The 24,084-nt window shown below is 42.1% G+C and overlaps 1 long non-coding RNA gene across 2 annotated transcripts in view; it reads right to left on the reverse strand.

Moving 5' to 3' along the window:
* Positions 1–24,084, reverse strand: part of LOC134344901 (uncharacterized) — a 133,450-nt gene that overhangs the window by 93,658 nt on the left and 15,708 nt on the right. For both annotated transcript variants that reach the window (XR_010017558.1, XR_010017557.1), the window contains exon 2: positions 12,680–12,847. This is a non-coding gene — a long non-coding RNA (uncharacterized LOC134344901). The remainder of the gene's footprint in view (positions 1–12,679; positions 12,848–24,084) is intronic.

Here is a 24,084-nt window from a genome sequence, read left to right on the forward strand (position 1 = left end):
GCTCAAAGCCCAGTCTCAGAAGGTGTATGCAGGACAAACAGCTGAGGCAAATTGAAAGAAGAGGGTTCAATGTTTCACTCCTGAACAAGTAGTCCGAGTAAAGGACGACAGAGATGATCAAAAGTGGGTCATTGGGAAGATCAAGGACAGAACTGGACCACTCTCCTACACAGTGGAGATTGATCCTGACATCATCTGGAGATGACACATCGATCAGCTGGGGAGAGCAGAGTTAATTGCTCGAGAATAAAGGTGTATAGAGCTGTCAGAGCCACTTCTTGCAGTCCCAGAGTCAACTCCTACAACCACCATGAACCTGAGATTGTTTCGCAGCCACAAATCTCGCCTGCCAAGCAGAATGATCTCTCTTGTTAGGAAAGACATTATCCCACAGGAGTAAGAAATCCTCAACAGCAATGAAATAATTAGGCCTGAATGGAGCAATTTAACATTTACTGTGCTGTGGATGTCTATATTGGCATTGTGTTGTATTGTATACTGTGTATATAGCTGAGACGCATTCTGTATTGAGTTTGTTTATAGCTAAGCAGGAAGGAGTATAATGTATTCAATATTTCAGTAATATTTGAGTAATATTGTGAATATATTGTTTGATTAAGCATTCTTTGTTTACATAGTTCATTATAGGTTTTATTTACAAAGTGCGTGATTGGCATGCTGCATTACATCGCCACATCATATTTGAGAGCCTCACTAAAGAGAAGCTAATTACACAAGTTATCCCAGCCTCCTATATATTTCTTTTGATTAGCTTCTGGAGTTACAATATATAACGGTTATCATCACTAGATCATTTTCTGACGTGACTGTTCTGATTTCAGTTCACTATTCACTGAAACTGGTGTGTTTACATGTCTGCATTTTGGCTTTCTTTATCTACTCTTCCTTGTTAAAAGAAAAGGTAATATGAATAATCCTAGGAATTATAGACCAGTGAGTCTTACATTAGTAGAGGGCAAAATAATTAGATTCAGGATTAACGAATATTTTGAGAAGTATAGTCTTGTTAAGAATAGTCGGCATTGCTTTCTGAAGGGTAGGTCATAGCTCACTGATTGACATTATATAAACGTGAGCACCCCCAGAGAGAAACACCAACAACCACGCACTGAGTCTCACCTTGACTAGTGATGAAACGTCTGCAAGCTAACTGCCAAGCTCGGTAAAAACCACAACATCAAAATTACTGCTCTATATTCTATATTGTGTGTTCCCATCTCACAGGGTAACATTACTCTGGTGTTATCTGAGGATCTCAGTCTTCGTGTGCACATAATTATTCTCTTTCACTGCAATATACTGCTGCCCATCCTACTGAATGGATCTATTGAAAGAAAAAAGTGATTTAAATAGAACTTTCTTTCATCCATAAAAACTGAACATTCAATCATTTATGGTATATTTAGGTAAGAAAGGAAAAGAATCAAAAATAAGTTAGTTTGCCTGATTACAGCAAGGAAGTTAATAGGGCATTTTATTTAGAACTGACTTAAAATATAACCAAGAAGTCATTAGGCAACAGGACATCAGTGTTGCAAAGAAAAGATATTTTTTACAAGTTCTTCAAGCATGAACAAGAGATGAAAGAAGGAACGGTGAGAAACTAGGAAAGATAAATAGAAAGACTACGGATGTAGGTGAAAGTGTGTAACTGAACAGTTAGAATATATGGGAGATGTTTTGGCCGTGTATGCAGAAGGGAATGTGAGAGGAAGTGTGTGCTTGCTGCATATATCTCATATCTTATCCATGTCACGTGAAGCACAGACAGTTCTCTTGTTCATGCTCTGTCATCCGATTAGATACAGCTCCATAGATGTTCTGCAACCTGTGCAAGTCCCCTTGCTCTCTTAAAAATTTAATAAGGCATTGACACTGCTTCTAACAATGCAGGTCATGTCCACTTCAATAGTAAGTTTCCACAGTAAACCATTGAAAAATGTAGATTATTGTTCATATCCCAGGAGTCACTTCTCAGTATGTGTAGACTATGATGAAGAAATTCACCATTTCTTCCAGTATACCAGCCCCACATCTGAGGAAAAGAATCATCGAAGATCAAGGCCTTAACATCCAGTATAAAGCTCTGGGTCTAACAAACAAGAGAGATCCTTTCCTGCTGTGATAAAGACCACCTTTAGCAGGAGAGGTGGCTAAACTCAGAGGTGGGCCCATCATTTGCATACCTAATATTAGACTTCTGAAACAAGCACTGGATCCTAATCTATGTGAGCAAACAAAATGCTTCAATGACATTCTCAAAGTTTGCTTTGAAAAATGTAACAACGTTATATAATCCCTGGACTGTGACCATTAAAAATAAACATGGAATGTTGAGGATAGCAATGGAAACCTTGATTCTCTTTGTTGGAGACATGCATAACTCTGGTGAATGCAGTGGCAGAAATGTGCCACCTACCTATACATTGAAGGGCTGAAAAAGAAGAAGGAATCTGATCAGAGAGGACAGTCTCCCATCAGATCAGAAACCTAACAGATTCCTTCTACTGCAGCCCTTTACCTTTACCACCTATCATCTCCCAGCTTCACACTTCATCCCTCCTCCTCCTCCTCCTCCATCTACCCACCTTCCCCTCACCTGGTTTAACCTATCACCTGCCAGCTTGTGCTCATTCCCTTCCCCCAACCTTCTTATTCTGGCTTCTTCCCCCTTCCTTTCCAGTCCTGATTTTCAGTCCAAAGCGTCTTATCTTTATTCCTTTGCATTGATGCAGCCTGAGCTGCTGAGTTCTCCTCCCCAAAACCCCCAGCGTTTGTGTGTGTAAATTCAGTGAGGACACTGGCAAAAGTGTGCCACCTACCAACCCATTTACCTAACCCCACTCACCTGACATGCACCACCTACTTTACCTATGGCAGAGTCTACAAATTTCACATCAGTCTCACCAGACGTTTCAGATACCACAGAAATGGAGTGGGAGCAATTCAACCTCGATTACAAGGATTGGGCTGGGCACAGCTAAATATTCCTCTCACCCCTCAAGCAACAAATCACTCTGGTCATTGTGTTTCATTTCTATGGTGTTAGAGAAAATGTCAGTGAAATGAGCATTAAAATCCATGAGGTCAAGCAGAAATTAAATAGCAATTAGTTCAAACTTAACATATTATTATTAATGTTTCTCTTTCTGTACAAAAGGTTTCTTATTATTAAGTTATCCTATTCCTACCTAACTGCTGTCTTGAAATATTTTTGCATTAGATTGCGTCTCCCAGTGCTCCTGCATTCTGATTCACACCTCATGGTCAGCCACAGTTGAACTAGAAAAACTGGTATTTGCAAAAAGGCTGTAGAGGATCACCATAACTAGTAAACAGGCACTGCAATTAATTTAGCAAAGCGAACAGAATGTAATCTCTTATTACTGGGGGGTTGAATACAGAAAGAGAGAATTACTGCTTCAGTCATATGGAAATTGTAGAAGTCATATCCAGAGTAAATCGTAGAGTATTGGTCTCTAAGGGTCATAGAGCACCAGAGCACAGAACCATGTCCTTCAGCCCATCTGCTCTATGCTGAACTCTTATTTTGCTTGCATTGGCTGACATCTGGACCATAGCCCACCACACCCCTTCCATCCATGTCCATAACCAAACCCCTCTTAAATGTTGCAATCAAACCCGTATCCACCACTTCTACTGCCAGCTCATTCCACACTTGCACCACCCTCTGCATGAAGAAGCTCCCCCTCAGGTTCCTCTTGAATATTTCACCTTTCACACTTAACCTATGACCTCTAGTTCTGGTCTTACCCAACCTCAGCAGAAAAAAGCCTGCATGCATTTACCCTACCTATACCCCTCATAATTCTGTACACCTCTATCAGATCCCCTCTCATTCTCCTATGCTCCTCTCCTATTTAGTCTTTCCCAATAACTCAGATCCTCAAATTCTAGCAATATCCTTTGAACTTTCCTGGCTTATTCTAAGAGCGCTACTGGAACAACAGAATAACGTTAGCTAACCTCCAGCACCTCACCCCCTCACCCGTGGTTAAGGACATTTTCAGTACCTTTGCCAGGGCCCCTGCAATTTCTAGACTGGCCTCCCTCAAGGCTTAAGAGGATACCTTGTCAGGTCTTAGGGACTTATCCAGCCTAATTCACCCTAAGGCTAACAGTCATTACCCTTCAGCCAGTGTGAATGACTTCACTTACTTCAACACTGAACCGATTCCACAACCTATGGACTCATTTTCAAGGACTCTACAGCGCATGTTCTCAGTATTACTTATTTATTTGTTATTATTTGTTTTTTTATGTTCTTTAGCTATTGGTTGTTTGACAGTCTTTGCATTTTTGCATTGATTCTAATGTATTTCTTTGTTCTGTGAATGCCTGCGAGGAAACGAATCTCAGGGTAGTATATGGTGGCCACTTTATTAGGTACACCTGTACACCTGCTCATTAATGCCAATATCTAATCAGACAATCATGTGGCAGCAACTCAATGCATAAAAGCACGCAGACATGGTCAAGAGGTTCAGTTGTTGTTCAGGCCAAACATCAGAATGAGGGAGAAAAGTCAGCTAAGTGACTTTGACAGTGGAAGGATGTTGGTTCCTTACGGAGTGGTTTGAGTACTGCAAAACAGCTGATCTCTCGTGATATTCACACACAAGAGTCTCTAGAGTTTACAGAGAAAGGTACGAAAAGCAAGCACAGACCCCTTGCTTAATGGTATTGGCCCACGGCATGAACATGGTTGGGAACCTCCGCTCTAGAGCTTACAGGGAACAATGTGAGAAACAAAGAACATTCAGTGGGCAGCAGTTCTGTTGGGAAAGATGCTTTTTAATGAGCGAGGTTAGAGAATTGCCAGACTGGTACAAGTTGACAGGAGGGTGACAATGTGCAGAAGAACATCTCTGAATGCACAACACATCAAACCTTGAAGTGGTGGGCGACCGTAGCAGAACAGCACACCTGAGTGCGTAGGGACTTTGATAATAAATTTACTTTGAATTTTGAACTTCAAACTAATTTTCCTCAAGACAGCAAGCACGTCCTCTTCTGCAATCCATGGCCTCACTGCTGCTCAGGCTCTGTTCTATGTCCATCACCCAAGTAAATACATACGTAAAAGATCCATTTAAGATCACCCCCATATCTTTCAGCTTCATACTTTAATGAGCAGCTGATCTTAAGTGGCCCGGTTTTGGCCCTTGCTTTCTTTTTGCTATTCATAGAAGTCCTTTGCCTTGTCTGCTAGAGCAACCTCATGCCTTCTTTTAGCCCACCTGGTTTTCTTCTTAAGTGTTCTCTTATAATCCTCATGCACCACATTTGTTCCTTGCTTCCTACACCTGCTATGTACTTCCTCCTTCTTCTTAACCAAGACCACAGTATCCTTCAGAAACCAAGGTTCCCTAAACTTGTCAGACTTGCTTTTTATTCTGACCAGAACATACAGAACAAACTCTGCACTCTTACTTAAGGAAAGATGCTAGTGCATTGGAAGCAGTTCAGAGGAGAGTTATTAAATAGGTACTTGAGAAGGAAAGGGGTGTGTTAAGAGGTGGGGCAGTTTGCAGAATGGCATTTACACTCAGCCATTGTCTTACTAGATGGCAGAGCAGGCTTGATAGGCTGAGTAGCCTAACATAGTATTCTCAATGTTGCATAGTGAAAATATGGATTAAAAACAGAAACCTGACACCAGGAAGCTTGATGGGATCTTGGATCAATGTTGTGGACACCCAGGAGCATCTCCTGCTAAGTATTCTGTGCAGTCATTCCCGGTCAGATTATATTTTAGGATATGATCTGGGACTGGCCGAGATGTGCTTTTGTGAGCATATCTTCATCATTGCATGACAAGACCTATCAGATCCTTTGTAAAAGGACATTGCACAATTATGATGGAAGAATATGGTGTCTTTATCAATTCAGATGTTATTCTTATTGCATTGAGGCTCTATAAAGTGCTGGTGAGACCTCACTTGGAGAATTGTGAGCAATTTTGGGCCCATTATCTAAGAAAGGATCTGTTGACAGTGGAGAGGGCTCAAAGGGGGTTCACAAAAATTATTCATGGATTGAAAGGCTTATCATATGGGAAGCGTTTGATGGCCCTGGGCCTGTATTCTCCGGAATTCAGAAAAATGAGGGTGACCCCATCAAAACCTTTCGAATGTTGAAAGGCCTCAATAGAGTGGATGTGGAGAGGATGTTTCCCATGGTAGGAGAGTCTAGGACCAGAGGACACAGCCTCAGAATAGAGGGGCGTCCTTTAAGAATGGAGATGAGGAGGAATTTCTTTAGCCAGATAATGGTGAATCTGTGGAATTTGTTGCCACAGGCAGCAGTGGAGGCCAAATCATTGGGTATATTTAAGGTAAAAGTTGATGGATTCTTGATTAGTCAGGGTGTGAAGGGATACAGGGAGAAGGCAGGAATTTGGGGCTGAGAGGGAACATAGATCAGCCATGATGAAATGGTGGAGCAGACTTGATGGGCCAAATGGCCCAATTCTTCTCCTATATCTTATGGTCTTATTATGTTTTGGTTAATCAGTCTGCACAACTAAGTGGTTCAGTCAGCCAGTTCAGAGGAGAATTGAACATAAATTACATTTTTGTGGGTTTGGAGTCACAAATAAACATGATCAGGTAAGCGGGTGGGGACCAGGCATATATTCTTCCTTAGGATTATTAAAAAATTAGATTAGATATTCAACAATCTACTCACTTCAAGACGTCTGAGGCAAGCTTTTAATTCCACATCATTTTACAATGTAAAGTTATAGGGATAATGTTCATGTCATGATTATGGGTCATCGGACCAGTTGCCCGCGTAACAAAAGCACTGTACTACAGTTCCCAGAATGCACTCGGTGAGCGTACCCATCAGAAAGAGTAAAGACGGTATTCACACATGCACTCAACAAACCATGCTCACCAGATGATGACACCTTTGATTTTACACATGAGCTGAAGGAGATTGATCTGCCCAGTCACTCCAATTTGAGAACGGACTTAAAAACTCTCAAGTATACTGCGGCAGATGACTCATCCGGAAGCAGCTCTTTGTCATCCCTCAGACCAGTTATATCTAAGTGCCTCCACCTTTTTACTTCACTTCCACAAGCTGATAATTGTTCAAAGAGGAATGTTTCCAGGACATCTCCAAGGAGCAATGCCTCAAAAGGCAGTATCCATCATTAAGAACACCCATCACCCAGGACATGCGTTGTTATCATCAGGAAAGAGGTATAGACGCTTGAAGGCACACACTCAATGATTCAGAAACAGCTTCTTCCCCTCTGCCATCCAATTTCTGAATGGACATTGAACCCATGAGCACTATCTCACTAATTTTTAAAATTTCTACTTTTGCACTACTTCTTTAATTTTACAATTTTATATTTATATACTTACTGTAATTCAGTTTTCTCTCTATTATTATGTATTGCACTGTACTGCTGCTGCAAAGACAATACATTTCACAACATATGCCGGTGATATTAAACCTGATTCTGATATTAAAATTAAAGGCATCCGTTAATCTTGCGAGACCATGGATCTGCGCCTGGAAAGTCTTCACTCTGCAGGCCTGGGCAAGGTTGTATGGAAGACCGGCAGTTGCCCATGCTGCAAGTCTCCCTTCTCCATGACACCGATGTTGTCCAAGGGAAGGGCATTAGGACCCATACAGCTTGGCACCAGTGTTGTCGCAGAACACTGTGTGATTAAGTGCTTTGCTCAAAGACACAACACGCTGCCTCGGCTGGGGCTCGAACACATGACCTTCAGGTCACTAGTCGAATGCCTTAACCACTTGGCAACGTGCCCACACCTTTCTGATATTGAAAGGTTGGCAATTTTTACATATTACATGAAGTATTGATATCAGTGGCTCATTTTCCACATTTCCGTGTAAACATGCTTAGCTGTATCATCTGTGGTAACATTTTTTAGCTCAATGAAGCTTAAAGCATACATTTGGGGAATGAGCAGCACACATAAAACACTGGAGGAGCTCAACAAGCCAGGCAGCATCCACAGAAGGAAATGAAGTCACTGTTTTTGGCTGAGAACCTTATCAGGACATGAGCCATTATAATCCTACCAGCCAACACAAGAAAGGCTGCAGGATACAAAAGATTTAAGGAGATTTGTCATTCAGAACTCTGAGCTCCATTGGATTAGCACCACATACCTAGTGAAGGTCAAGGTGAAAGCCTGGCACAGGTCACAGGCTTAAGACACCTCGCTCCTCCAGGTGCATTCCAACAGCTGTGAAATATGAGAAAACTGCAATTGCTTGAAACCTTGAAACAATGTTTGCATGCTAACAGGAATTTTTGTATTTCTAGTAGTATATTCTGGGGATTTAGTGTGGAAAGTGATCTCTGGAGAAAGTACTTTGAGTACATGAAAGTGTATACCGAATGCCAGAAGGCATGATCAGCAGGTCAAGGGTCCTGTTACACTGAGAATCAGCATCAGTGGATTTATGGTGATGAGATGCCTGTCAGTAAAAGCTCTGAAGCTGTTCTGAAGTGAGGATCCAGGTAATCACCTCAGCCACAAAGACCGAGCGACAGCTGAAATTGCATTCAGTCAAACACCCAACAGCAGTTTCAAATTTAAAGGCAAGTCGGTTTTGCTACGTTTTGTGAATGAGTTTCAATACCAGATCCTCACTTTCCAGTTCCTGTTTGTAAGCAGGGAGAAGCAGTAATGTGCGCAGAGGGTGAAACAGAAGGCGCCTTTGATAGCTGACGTCTCAGACTAACTTCAAGAGTGTGCTACCAAACCACTATCAACATGTCTTCTGTCCCAATAGGAGCCCAAGTACCCTCAACCATTGCTACACAAACACTAAAGGCGCCAACCACTCCGAACACCACCCACACCTTGGTAAGTCAGATCAGCACACTGTGCTCCTTTTCTCTGCTTACAAACACGGAAACGTGCAGATCGACTACAGAAAGCTATACAGTGCTGGTCTGAGGAAATAGATGAGCTCATACACAAATGATTTGATTTGATGGACTGGTTCATATTCAAGGATTCAGTGGCCAACCTAAATGAATATGACAAAGACTGCATCCATGAGTGTGAAGAAGACTGCATGTCAAAGAAGTAAAACTGAGTGTCCCCAACTGGAAACTATGGATGAGCCAAGTGATCAGCTCCTTACTGAGGTCCTGGTCTGCGGCATTCAAGCTGGGTGACATTAGCCTATACAGAATACCTAGGTACGACCTTTGCAAAACTATCAGGGATGCCAAGAGATAATAGGAGTCCAAGCTAGCTGTCAACTGCGGCAAGGCCTGCACGGCATAATGGGCTACAAAACAAAACTGGGAGGTATCGTTGACAACTGCACCTTCCTCTGTGCTGAGCTCAAAGCATTTACTACTCACTTCAGGTAGGTCAGTGAAATGACGCTACCCTCTTTGAAAACCTGTGATGCACCCTGTATCCTCAGTCAGCACCACATACAGTACATGTGATCAGCCTTCCTGACAGTGAACCCACAGAAAGTACCTGGCTCAGACAGACCACCTGGCCATGTCCTCAGATCCTTCACAGACCAGCTTGCAGTTGTATTTGCAGACATTTTTAACCTCTTCCAGCTCCAATCAGATGCTCCCACTTGCATTTAAAAGCCTGCTATCATCTCAATGCTAAATAAAAATAAGGTAACATGCTTTACTGACTATCACTGGTGCTCTAACATCCATCATCATGAAGTGTTTTGAGAGGCTGGACATGGCACACATCAGCTCCAGCCACTTATGCAATCTTGATCACAGCAATTCACCCACTACCAAACAGGACAACATTGGAATTGGACACCATCTCCCTGGGCCCTATACTCATCTCTGAAACACCTAGATAACGAAGAAATCTGCAGTACATCAGACTCTCTTTTTACTGACTACAGCTCTGCCTTCAAAACCATAATTCCAAACCAGCTCATCTCCAAACTCCTCAATCAAGGGCTCAGCAACTGGATTCTTGACTTGCTGACCAAAGATTCAAAGACAAATAGATTGAAATCAGTAAAAGTAGGCAACACTTCCTCTATAATTACCTACAACACTGGTGCCCTACAAGGCTACACCCTCAGACCCTTACCATACTGCCTGTACACTCAGAACCGCATGGCCCAATTCTGTTCCGGCTCCATTTACAAGTTTGCAGATGCTACCACCATAGTGGGCAAAATCTCATACAATGAGACAGAGTATGGGAAGGAGATAGAGAGCTGAGTGATGTGGAATCAAGACAATAACCTTTCCCTCAGTGTCAACAAAATAAAGGAGCAAAAAAAATGATGAAGTACATGTTCCTGTCTATACCAATGGTGCTGAGGTAGGGATGGCTGATAAATTCAAGTCCTAGGACTAAATATCACCCACAGTTTGTCCTGGTCCCTCAACAGTACATGAATACTCTGGCCAAAAAGCTCCTGCATGCGAAGGAAACCTGGCAAGTTCCTCATGATTTATAGATTTATAGATGCACCACAGAAAGCATTCCTTCCAGATGCATTGCAACTTGATATGGCAACTGATTTCCCCAAGACCACAAGATATTGCAGAGGGTTGTGAAGGCAGCCCAATCTTTCACACAAACCAGCCTCCCCTCCACTGACCCCCTCTACACTTCCCACTGTCCCGGAAGAGCAGCCAATGTAATCAGAATCCCTCCTATCCTACTCATTCTCTTCCTAACTCCTGTCAGGTAGAAGATGTGTATTTAACATTTCAGTATTATTTCAGAAGACTAGAATATAAAAGCCAGGATGAAGTGTTGAAACTTTATAAAGCATGGAAGAGGCCTCAGTTGGAGTATTGTGAGCAGTTTTGGGCCCTTTATCTTAGAAAGGATGTGCTGACACTGGAGAGGGTTCAAATGAGGTTCACAAAAATGATTCTGAGATTGAACACCTAGTCATATGAAGAATGTTTGATGGTTCTGGACCTGTATTCATTAGAATTCAGAAGAATGAGGGGTGACCTAATTGAAACCTATCGGATGGTGAAAGGACTTGATAGAGTGGATGTGGAGAGAGTTTTTCCTAGGGTGGGATAGTCCAGGACCAGACGACACAACCTCAGAATAGATGGGCGTCCTTTTAGAACGGAGATGAGGAGGAATTTCTTTAGCTAGAGATTGGTGAATCAGTGGAACTTGTTGCCACAGGCAGCTGAGGAGGCCGAGTCTTTAAGAATATTTAATGCAGAGGTTGATAGATTCTTGTTTGGTCAAGGCATGTAGGGATACGAAGTGAAGGCAGGAGATTAAGGATCAGCCATGATGAAATGGCAAAGCAGACTCGATGGGCCAAATGGCCTAATTCTGCTCCCATATCTTATGGTTTTATGTTCTTATGGTAATATTTGAGAAATATTGAAGATATATTGTTTGGTTAGAATTCTTTGCTGTTTACATAAGTCATTACGGGTTATAAGTACATGAATGGCTTACGTCATTACACCATCATGAAATATGTGTGCATCATTACACCACCACATCATAAATCCACGCCTCACTAAAGTACAGAAATGAAACTAAAATGTACACAAATTATCTCCAGCTCTCCTGTGTTTTTCTTTCGATTCATTTTGAAGTTACAAATCATTACAGATGATACAAAAGCTTGAAAGGGTATACTGCCAGGCTCCAGGAAAGATTCCATCCCACTGCCAACACACCTAAATGAACTGCCCTCTCAAGCGTTAAAGATGAACTCTTGAACTCTTTATCTCACAGCCAACCGCATCATGGCTCTTGCACTTTATTCATCTACCTGCATAGCACTTTGTCATTGTAACACCACATTCTGTCTTCTGCTTTCTTTGTACTAGCTCAGTGTTATTCTGTATGGGACCTATGGGACAAAAAGGAACCAACCTAAATCAAGTGTTTTTGTTAAATTCCAGAGTTCCATTAGTGCAGCCTTGTTGAAGTCTGAAGTAGCTAACTGCTGTATTACTCCCTTATCCATGTGAAGCTATGTGAGAGCTGTGTTCTGTCCACACTCTTGTACGAGTTAGAACGCTGTCATATGACAGAGAATGACCTTGCCAAGCTGTCCTCATTCCTCACCACAAGCCTCCAGAAGATCCTTTGTACTTTCTGGCTTAGAAATATCTCCAACCATGTAACCAAGAGGACGTGGCCACAATCATCATGAGGAAATGTTGGAGATAGATTGGGCACGTGATGAGAAGAGAGCCAACTCCATCATCAAGACAGCACTTCATGGGACCCATGAAAGGCGGACGAAACATGGGAGACCAAAGACAACTTGGGGCCATACCATAGGGATAAAAATGAGGACCCTGAACCGTACCTGGGGCACAACAGAGAAGATGGCCAAGGACAGACAAAGATGGAGGTCCTTCATTGCTGCCCTAAATGCCAGCGCTGTAACAGGCAATAACTAACTACTGTGCAAGGGTAGATGTGATCTGCAGCACACATAGCATCATTTTATGGCTTGTATGTGAATCTTTTGTGATTTTGTCTTCCTGCAAGCGAATTGAGCTGCAGACTTTTGAAGTTCCTACTGTTGTTCTACTAATGGTAAAAATATTGATTAGCCTTCCAACAATGTCCAGCCATACTGAAATACTGTGAGATAAACCTGCATCTACAAAGTTAACCAATCTTACCTCACCAGGGGCTAACAGTTACAAACACCCAGATTGTTCCCTCCTCATCTTTCGATCCCCCACCATATCAGATCATTGGTGCAGCTACAATCTTCCTCACAACAAAAGATGGTGGAGTGCTCCCAGTGGTGGTTCTCTTCATTCCAGAGACCAAGGGGCAGGACATGTCTGAAATAAAGAGGAGAATTTTATCACTTGCAGAATAGGCTTTTTTTTTTCACTCACAAGCACTGCTGTAGAAATTAGGACAGTGAGGTGCTTTGAACCATACATAAATCTTTGATGAGACCAGTCTTGAGCCTCCTTATTTACAAATATAACTGTTGAGTGTTCAAGAGTAAGTAACAGGATTTAAAGCTCTGAATTATGAAACAACCCAGGGAAATGCATTTTGTTTTCAATTTAGAAGTGAGGGTAGCTAAAACAGGTGATATTATTTTCAGTAACACAGTTCAGAAAATAGAGATGTTTTCCTTTGGAATAATAATTGTATAAGAAAGAATTTTTTTAAATGATTAAAACTCAGTGGGAGAAGATTTTTTCCCCACAGAGTACTAGATATCCAGAATACAATTCCCAATGTGAACACTTTCTGCTATTGAGTAAAACATCTGACTACGAAGTGACTGAATTGAGAACTGTAGATTCAAATCTATTTCAGAATTTGACATTCCATTGGGCTGCCCATGCCTGCTTTAGCATATTTAAATGTGATTTTGCATATTTCCATTTGAAGTGCAACCTATCAGGAGAAGGGACCTGGTCTTCCTGGGTAGGACACGCCTTTGTGTGAGTGTATTCCCTGTGCACACAGTGATGTGCAAAATGCTCATTACCACATGAATGACAAATATTACTGCAAAAGTGTGCAATAATTTGACTGTGTTCAAGAAGGAGAAAATAACACGCCATCACCAAATGCGTATGAGTGAATGTGTCCGCACTGGGACTTTGATGCTTAGCCTTATTGTGCTTCAGCTGTGACTTTGCTTTGTATACCAGCAAACTTGCAGCCACCTGTAAAAAAAAAGGGGGTCAGTACCTGATTGCTATCTATATTACAATCCTGCAAATAACAGAAGCCTTGGGTGTTATAATACACAGAATGCATGCTTGGTTGCAATTGCGGATCAGGAAGGGCTATGGTGTTACACAATACAAACACTTGTCCTTTTCCCACCTTCACCATCCCTCACCTTGATGGCTGCCACGTAAAGTGTACCTCAATGTATTGACTCACTTCCCAAAAGTCATTGCTGGAACACTGCAGCAGCCACAAGCCCTGCTACTCTTGTCATCAGCCATTGCCCAGGCAACAGTTTAATCAATGCAAGAGAGTGCAAACTACACAAATTTCTTTAAAGATAAATTTCACCAGGGCTGCATTTTTTATGGTGGCCTAAGTGGGTATTACAGCAAATGTGGAATTCATTAAGTGCATCGAAACTGGGTGAAATCTAATTTGTAGGCAATGTTTTTATATTGCTGTGACACTAAAAATGCCACATTGAGGAAGGCAGGGTTATGTAATATAGCTCACATCAAAGTGAAAATCAAAATCGAGCTTCTTGTCATATGCACAAAATGGTGCAATGAAAACCTGTTTGCAGCAGCATCACAGGCACGTCGAGTTCAAGTTTACTGCCATTCAATCATACACATGTATACAGCTCAATTAAACATCTTTCTTCTGGGGCCAAAGTGCAAAACACTGTCACACACACAGCATATAGAATCACAAAATCACATTAGCACAGGACCCTGAGTGCCATAGCCTGAAGATTGACAGGTTGACATCATGTGTGAGGTGTAGGTTTATGTAAGACGGTATGAGGTTAATAGCACAATCATAAAATAAAAGTAGTTGTATAAACATGTGAAACAGCAGCAAAAGAAGGTGAAAAGCGACTAGTGCAGGATGACATAGAACATAGAAATCTACAGCACATTACAGGCCCTTCAGCCCACAATGTTGTCCTGTCCATGTAATCTAATCTAGAAGCTGCCTAGAATTTCCCTAATACATAGCCCTCTATTTTTTTAAGCTCCATGTACCTATCTAAGAGGCTCTTAGAGACCCTATTGTAACCTTTTCCACCACCGCCACCAGCAGCCCATTCCATGCACCCATCACTCTCTGTGTGAAGAACTTACCCCTGACATCCCCTCGGTACCCATCTCCAAGCACCTTAAAACTATGGTTGTCAGGGTCCGGTCTATGAAGTCCGCATTCCGGTTCACGGTCCGGTCTGTAGACTCAGGACTCCAGGTCTTCCAGCTGTCCCTTGTTTGAATTAATCATAGGTACCTGATTCCCATCTTTGGGCTTGCAATATAAGTAGCCTTGGGATTGAGTGTGGGCTGTGGGTTTGTCAGTCCCCCTTAGAGCAACTTGCTGATGGAAGGCTAGTGAAACCATTTGTGATCTCTAGCTCTGGTTAGAGTACCACTGCTTCATGGAGTCTTGTTGCCACTCATCAGAGTGGTCTTTGTGGTATGGATTTGGCTGTTTCCTGGGCCAGCTGAGTGGCTGCCAGACACTCCAAGCTAGGTAGGGATCCGGCTGTTTCTGTAGCCAGCTGAGGTTGTTGGCTGAACTGAAACTCGGAGCTTCCCTGGAGCAGAGATGGAACTGTCTGTTGTTCTTTGGTGTTTGTCTCTTCTTGTCCTTGCCTCTGTGGGGTAAGCCAGGCTGTTTTACTGTTGCCCTGCAGGGGGATCTGTCTGGTCTTGTCCTTGCCTCTGTTGGGTAAGTCTGGCTGTTCTGCTGTTACCTGACGGAGAGACCTGTCCCACCTTGGTGTGGAGGTGAAGTTGAGTCCTGGCTTGTTGAAGGACAAGTCCCGGCTCTATGTTGATGTTCAGTTCCCAGTCTGTCTCTCAGCTCCAGTCTCTGAGTTATCGGCCTCCGCATTTCAAGACCCAAGACCCCAAGCCTCGAGGATCCCAAGCCAAGCTCAAGCTCCAAGAACCCAAACCTCGAGGATCCCAAGCCAAGCTCCTAGAACCCAAGCCTCGAGAATCCCAAGCCAAGCTCCAAGAACCAAAGCCTTGAGGATCCCTAGCCAAGCTCAAGCTCCAAGAACCCAAGCCTCGAGAATCCCAACCCAAGCTCCAAGAACCAAAGCCTTGAGGATCCCTAGCCAAGCTCAAGACCCAAGACCCCAAGCCTCAAGAATCCCAAGCCAAGGTCAAGACCCAAGACCCCAAGCCTCGAGGATCCCAAGCCAAGCTCAAGACCCAAGACCCCAAGCCTCGAGTATCCCAAGCCAAGCTCAAGACCCCAGCCTCAAGCCATGTCATGTCCTTGCCTGGTTCTGGGGTCTGAGCCTGAGGCAAGACCCAGGTTCTGGGTCTTCGTCCAGTCTCGGGCTCGGAGTCCAAGCCTTGTGTCCTAGTCCATGGTTCCTAGTCCTGGTCCCGCTTTCTCTAGCCCAACTCTGCGTTCTTGTCCCTGCTCCTTGCCTGAATCCTGTCACGTCCATATTCTAGTCAAGTCCTGTTCCTTGTACTTCAGTGTCTGTGTCTTGCAATTGGGTCCGTTCCCAGAACCCCCATTGTGACAATGGCAGTGTGTCTGTGAATTGGTGAATGGCCAGGTGGTGGTTTGGCAGGGTATTCAGACAGGGTGTGTATGTATGTATGCTGGGTGATGTTTTCAGCAGTCCTCACTATTTGTTGCAGAGTCTTGCAATTCCCATACTGGACAGTGATGCTGCTGGTCAGGATACTCTCGATGGTGATGAGAATGGGAGGGGAAGCCTCGCTTGCCTCAGTCTCATCAGGAAGTGGAGTCACTGCTGTGCTCTCTTTACTAAAGCAGTGACTGAGGGACCAGGTGAGATTGTAGGTACAGTGCACACCAAGAAACCTGGGCTCTCGACTCTCTATACGGAGAAACCAATGATATGCAGTAGGGAGTGGTCATCCTGCGCCCTACTGAAGTCCACAATCACCGTCTTTAGTCTCGCCTATGTTGAGATTCAGCATCACGTAAGCAGCATTCACAACAGAAACATAAATTAAACATAAATCCTACCCAAGTTCCTACGAGAAAACCCAATTAGAATAAAAAAGATGTCCAGTTTAATGCAAGGTGGACACAGCGTTCAGTGTTGCTAGACTGTAGTGATAGGGCTTTGCCGATTGGTTCAAGAACTGAATGGTTGAAGGGAGGTAAATGTTCTTGAATTTGATGGTGTGGGACTTCAGGCATTTGTACATCCTGCATGTGGTAGATACAAACAGATGCATGGGCCAGATATTAGGGATCTTTGATGATAGATGTTGTACCTCCTGTAGATACTACTAATGGTGGGGAAGGTCATGCCCATGATGCATTGTGCAGAGCCCAGCACTCGAAGCAGTTCATTATGTTCCTGCACACATTTGAATTGCCATACCAGACCAGGGTGCAACCAGGCAAGATGATTTCAACAGAACACCTGTAGAAATGAGTTAGATATTCTGGAAATACCTTTCCTGTTGGTAAGAATGTAAAATAGGGGGGGCGCTTCCACAAAATAAACAAGATGAAAGAAATCCATCACAAGTTAGACTGAACATGGATTTTGATTTTTGATGTAGTCCTGACATTTTCTTGGTTCATGTTTTCTTGCACCATGTGAAACAGAAACACATTATAATTATTTTACGGTGAACTGTACCACTGAATATAAAACTAAATATCTTCTCTGTGAGTTCAAAGCCTGGCATGAAATATAGTTACAAAAGATGCTTTTCTGAAGTCACCGGTAGTCATTGTATCATTTATACATCAGTGGCCATTTTATTAAGTATACCCTGTACACCTGCCAATCACGTGGCAGCAGCTCAATGCATAGAAGCATGCAGACCTGGTCAAGGGGTTCAGTTGCTGTTCAGACCAAACATCAGAGTGGGGAAGTAAATGTATTCTAAGTGTCTTTGACCGTGCAATGATTGCTCGTGCCAGAGGTGATGGCTGGAATATCTCAGAAACTGTTGACCTCCTGGGATTTCCATGCACAACAGTTTCTAGAGTTTACAGAGAATTGTGTAAACAACAAAAAAATCTAGTGAGCGGAAGTTCTGTGGGTGAAAATAAAATACCTCATTAATGAGAGAGGTCACAGGAGAATAGCCAGAATAGTTCAAGCTGGCAGGAAGGTGACAGTAACTCAAATAACTCATTTTTGCGTTACAACAGTGGTGGGCAGAAGAGCATCACTGAATACACAACACATCGAACATTAAAGTGGATGGACTTCAAGATGCAACAGCAGGCATGAACATACACTCAGTGGCCACTTTATTAGGTACAGGAGATATTTAATATAGTGGTCACTGAGTGTGTGATAAAGAGTTTGGGAAATGGTCTTCAGATATTCCACAAAATGGAACATATATATGTTTATATAGAATGAGAGCGTGAGAGAGAAACAGAAAGATGGCCCATCAAGTCCAAGCTAAAGCCATTTAACTACCTGCCTATTCTCATCAACCTGCACCAGGACCAAAGCCCTCAAAACTCCTGCCATCCACTTACCTATCCAAACTTTTCTTAAACATTGAAATCAAGCTCACATGGACCACTTGTACTAACAGCTCATTCCACACTCCCACAACCCTCTGAGTGATGAATTTCCCCCTCATGTTCCCCATAAACTCCTTGCCTTTCACCCTTAACTCATGACCTCCGGTTGGAGTCCCACTCAACCTCAGTGGAAAAAGCCTGCTTGCATTTACCCCATCTACACTTCTCATAATTTTGTATGCTTAGTACGTATATGTATATGTAGATTATATACAGTGGCATGCAAAAGTTTGGGCACCCCGGTCAAAATTTCTATTACTGTGACTAGTTAAGTGAGTAGAAGATGAGCTGATCTTCGAAAGTCATAAAGTTAAAGATTAAACATTTTTTTCAACACTTAAGCAAAATTAGTGTATTATTTTTGTTTTGTACAATTTTAGAGGAAAAAAAGGAGCACCATACAAAAGTCTGGGCACCCCAAGAGATTTGAGCTCTCAGATAACTTTTACCAAGGTCTCAGACCTTAATTAGCTTGTTAGGACTATGGCTTGTTCACAGTCATCATTAGGAAAGGCCAGGTGATGCAAATTTCAAAGCTTTATAAATACCCTAACTCCTGAAACCTTGTCCCAACAATCAGCAGCCATGGGCTCCTCTAAGCACTCTGAAAATTAAAATAAATGATGCCCACAAAGCAAGAGAAGGCTATAAGAAGATAGAAAAGTGTTTTCAGGTACCCGATTCCTCAGTTTGTAATGTAATTAAGAAATGTCAGTTAACAGGAATGGTGGGGGCCAAGTTGAGGTCTGGAAGACCAAGAAACTTTCTGAGAGAACTGCTCATAGGATTGCTAGAAACACGGGGAATATTTCACTGGTAGAGGGAAGAATGAATTCAATTAAATACCAGCAAATTCTGGAAGCAAACATCACACCGTCTGTAAAAAAGCTGAAGGTGAAAAGAGGATGGCTTCTACAACAGGATAATGATCCTAAACACACCTCAAAATCCACAATGGACTACCTCAAGAGGCGCTGAGGGTTTTGCCATGACCCTCACAGTCCCCCAACCTAAACATCATCGAGAATCTGTGGATAAACCTCAAAAGAGCAGTGCATGCAAGATGGCCCAAGAATCTCACAGAACTAGAAGCCTTTTGCAAGGAAGAATGGGCAAAAATCCCCCAGACAAGAATTGAAAGGCTCTTAGCTGGTTCCAGAAAGCGTTTCCAAGCTGTGATACTTGCCAAAGGGGGTGTTACTAAGTAATGACCATGCAGGGTGCCCAAACTTTTGCTTCGGATGGAAATAAAAAAGCAACCTTGCTTAAAATATTAAAGAAATGTGTCATCTTTAACTTTATGCCTTCGCACCCTCCAAATATCCGGACCAGTATCTCGGTTTTTTTTGCACTACCTTACTTTCTATTTTTCTATTTTCTATTTATGATTTATAATTTAAATTTTTAATATTTACTATTGATTTGTAATCCAGGGAGTGGGAAGCACAGAATCAAATATTGCTATGATGATTGTACATTCTAGTATCGATTGTTTGGCGACAATAAAGTATAAAGTATAAATCAGGTCATCGTTTACTCGCTCAGCTATTCACAGTAACAGAAATTTTTACCAGGGGTGCCCAAACTTTTGCATACCACTGTATATATATAGCAGAGGGAAAAAGCTGTTCAGGAATTGCTAAGTGTGTGCCTACAGGCTTCTGTACCTCCCTCCTGAAGGTAACAATGAGAAGAGAGTATGTCCTGTGCGGTGGGAGTCCTTAATGATGGACACCGCCTTTTTGAGGCATCGCTCCTTGAAGATGTCATGGATACTGTGGAGGCTAGTGTCTGTGATGGAGCTAACCAATTTAATAACTCTCTGCAGCTCACTTTAATCCTGTGCAGTAGCCACCAGCACCAGCCCCCCATACCAGATGATGATGCAGCCAGTCAGACTGCTCTCCAAGGTACATTTGCAAGAATTTGCAAGTGTTTTAGGTGACACATCAAATCTTATCAAACTCCTAATGAAATATAGCCACCATCTTGCCTTCTTTGCTACTGCCTCGGTGTGTTGGGATCAGGTTAGGTCCTCAGGGATATTAACACCCAGGAGCTTGAAACTGCTCACTCTCTCCACTTCTGATCCCTCGATGAGGACTGGTGGGTGTTCCCTCATCTTACCCTTTCTGAAGTCCACAATCAGCTACTTGGTTTTACTGACATTGAATGCAAGTCCGTTGTTGCGCCACCATTGAACTGACTGGTATATCTCGCTCTTATATGCCCTCTCGTCACCACCTGAGATTCTGCCAACAATGGTTGTACCATCAGCAAATTTATAGATGGTATCTGAGCTATGTCTAGCCACACAATCATGGATATAGAGAGAGTAGAGCAGTGGGCTAAGGACACATCCTGAAGGTGCGCCAGCGTTGATTGTGAGTGAGGCAGAGATGTATTTCTAATCCACACAGATTGTAGTTTTCCAGTTAGGAAGTCGAGGATCCAGTTGCAGAGGACAGATGCCCAGGTCTGTAGTTTTTCCATCTAATCCTATCCTCCTTCTCCTAATTCTTATGTTCTTAAACAGACCAAGCAAAATCAAAGGATTGAAAAGTAATATTGAACAAGAAATCCAATGACAGTGTATAACCTTAAAATCTTATGTAAGCGAAGAAAGGATTTGAAATAGTTAAATCAGATATTGAATAAAAAGGTAGCATCCATCCATATTAAGCAGCTGTATTTACAGCCGGTAGATTTTGTTGTAATTCAATTGAATTAATATGTTCAGTTTGATAAAATGTGTATATGACACTGTCCTTGAAAGTTTATTTTATTATTTAATAACAACTAGAAGAATTAAATACTATTTATATACAAACATTTGCTTAAGTTAAAGGCAGTATTGATCATTCCTATTTGTTTTATAAATGCTTAAGCTTTTTATCAATTAATTAAAAATTAATCATATGCAAAAGGAATGGATGGTGAACAGGATGAAATGGATGAACGAACTTCATTATTTCCGTTTTTCTAGATTGTTAGAGATTTTGCCAGTTGCATGAACTCCAACCTTAATATGTTTCACTTAGTATGTGCCATCACTGAATGGAACAAAGTAGAAAGGAGCAAAAATTGTACGATGTCCACAGGTATTTTCTTCACAAAGGTCCAAATGATGGAAGGCTTGAGCTCGCAGGATTTTGGAATAATTGTGTAGGACGTCTGGCCACTATCCTAGGTAGTAGTAGGGCAGACGTAGATAGCAACCTGGTCAGAGAAATGAAGGTAGAAACTCTTTTTTTAAAGCATCTGCTGTTTTCTTCACTCACTCATAGTACCCTGTACATCTTTGTGACTATCCCTGCAAAGTCAATGAAGTCTACTTAAGTTTTCTTCATCACTGCATGCTGTATACTCCTATTTTGAATGGTGAACAACAGCTCCTTATATTTAGTAGATACTAAAAATATAGACCAAGACAATTGGTGCACACAGCTGGCTAACCCTCATTATGTCTCTGGTAGTGGCATAGAAGAAAGGAATTATAATAGATGGTGATTTGTTTTCTACTGTTGACTAATGACTGCCAGGTCAGTGAGAAGCTAGCCTTCTTCAGGGAAGAGGGTAAAGCGGTGGATGTTGTCTATATGGACTTCAGTAAGGCCTTTGACAAGGTTCCACACGGAAGGTTAGTTAGGGAGGTTCAATCGTTAGGTATTAATATCGAAGTAGTAAAATGGATTCAGCAGTAGCTGGATGGGAGATGCCAGAGAGTAGTGGTGGATAACTGCTTGTCAGATTGGAGGCCGGTGTCTAGTGGTGTGACTCAGGGATCTGTCCTGGGTCCAATGTTGTTTGTCATATATGTTAATGATCTGGATGATGGGGTGGTAAATTGGATTAGTAAGTATACAGATGATACTAAGATAAGTGGAGTTGTGGATAATGAAGTAGGTTTTCAAAGCTTGCAGAGAGATTTAAGCCAGTTAGAAGAGTGGGCTGAAAGATGGCAGATGGAGTTTAATGCTGATAAATGTGAGGTACTACATTTTGGTAGGCTAATCAAAATAGGACATACATGGAAAATGGTAGGGCATTGAAGAATGCAGTAGAACAGAGGTATCTAGGAATAATGGTGCATAGTTCCCTGAAGGTGGAATCTCATGTGGATAGGGTGGTGAAGAAAGCTTTTGGTATGCTGGCCTTTATAAATCAGAGCATTGAGTATAGGAGTTGGGATATAATGTTGAAATTGTACAAGGCATTGGTAAGGCTAAATTTGAAGTATTGTGCACAGTTCTGGTCACTGAATTATAGGAAAGATGTCAACAAAATTGAGAGAGTACAGAGAAGATTTACTAGAATATTACCTGGGTTTCATCTCCTAAGTTACAGAGAAAGGTTGAACAAGTTGGGTCTTTATTCTTTGGAGCATAGAAGGTTGAGGGGGGACTTGATAGAAGTATTTAAAATTATGAGGGGGATAGATAGAGTTGACGTGGATAGGCTTTTTTCATTGAGAGTGGGGGAGATTCAAACAAGAAGACATGAGTTGAGAGTTAAAGAGCAAAAGTTTAGGGGTAACATGAGGGGGAACTTCTTTATTCAGAGTGTGGTAGCTGTGTGGAACGAGCTTCCAGCAGAAGTGGTTGAGGCAGGTTAGATGTTGTCATTTAAAGTTAAATTGGACAGCTATATGGACAGGAAAGGAATGGAGGGTTATGGGCTGAGTGCAGGTCGGTGGGACTAGGTGAGAGTAAGAGTTCAGCACGGACTAGAAGGGCCAAGATGGCCTGTTTCCGTGTTGTAATTGTTATATGGTTATAAGATGCAGATATCAGCACCCATCTGGCATAGCCATCTCAGATATACTACTCCCTCAAGGAGGCACAGACAATGAGCCTTTGCTTCTGAAATCTGTTAAGTATGTGTAGTCTTCAGAGGTTCAGCCACTATGCTGCTACCTTCTCCTTTGGTCATTTCTCCCTAGCACACTCCTGTTGCGAACAATCTTCATTCCTAGCCTTCTCCAAATTCCACTTTAAAAAATCACTAGCCCAGAAACTTAAACAGCAGCTACTAATTCCCAATGAGGTTTGATTTCAACACCACAAAGCGGTTACAAGTCACAATAAAAATTCATCAGCAATTTGTGGTAACTTTTCATGAATTTTCATGAAAGATGTAAATAAGTTTGAAAGCATACCGAGAAAGTTTACGATTTTTCCAGGTCTGGAAGACTTGAGTTATAAGGAATGACTAAATAGGTTAGGACTTTATTCCTTGAAACATAGAACATTGAGGAGAGATTTGATAGAGGTATACAAAATTATGAGGGATATAGATCAAGTAAATGCAAACAGGCTTTTTCCACTGACATTGTTTGGGACTACAACCAGAAGTCATGGGTTAAGGGTAAAAGATGAAAAGTTTAAGGGGAATGAGGGGAAACGTCCTCACTCAGAGGGTCATGAGAGTGTGGAATGATCTGCCAGCACAAGTGGTGCATGTGAGCTTGATTTCAATGCTTAAGAGAAGTTTGGATAAGTACATGGTTGGTAGGGGTTGTGGAGGGCTGTGGTCCCGGTGCAGATCGATGGGAGTAGGCAGTTTAAATGGTTCAGCATGTACTAGATGGGCTAAAGGACCTGTTTCTGTGCTGTACTTCTCTATAACTCAACAACTCTATTTAACAAATTAGATACATTCTCCTTCAACAATGAACACCTACAGCCTGTCTGTCCATCACTCTGTTGATCCATTATCTTCCATTTCTCAATAGCTGTAAATTGGGATATCTGAATATCCATTTTCAATCATGTCCTTTGCATTAAAAAATAAAATTGACCTTTGCAAATTTTAATTACAGTATATTAAA

This window comes from Mobula hypostoma, chromosome 4, assembly GCF_963921235.1.
Source record: "Mobula hypostoma chromosome 4, sMobHyp1.1, whole genome shotgun sequence".
NCBI lineage: Eukaryota > Metazoa > Chordata > Chondrichthyes > Myliobatiformes > Myliobatidae > Mobula > Mobula hypostoma.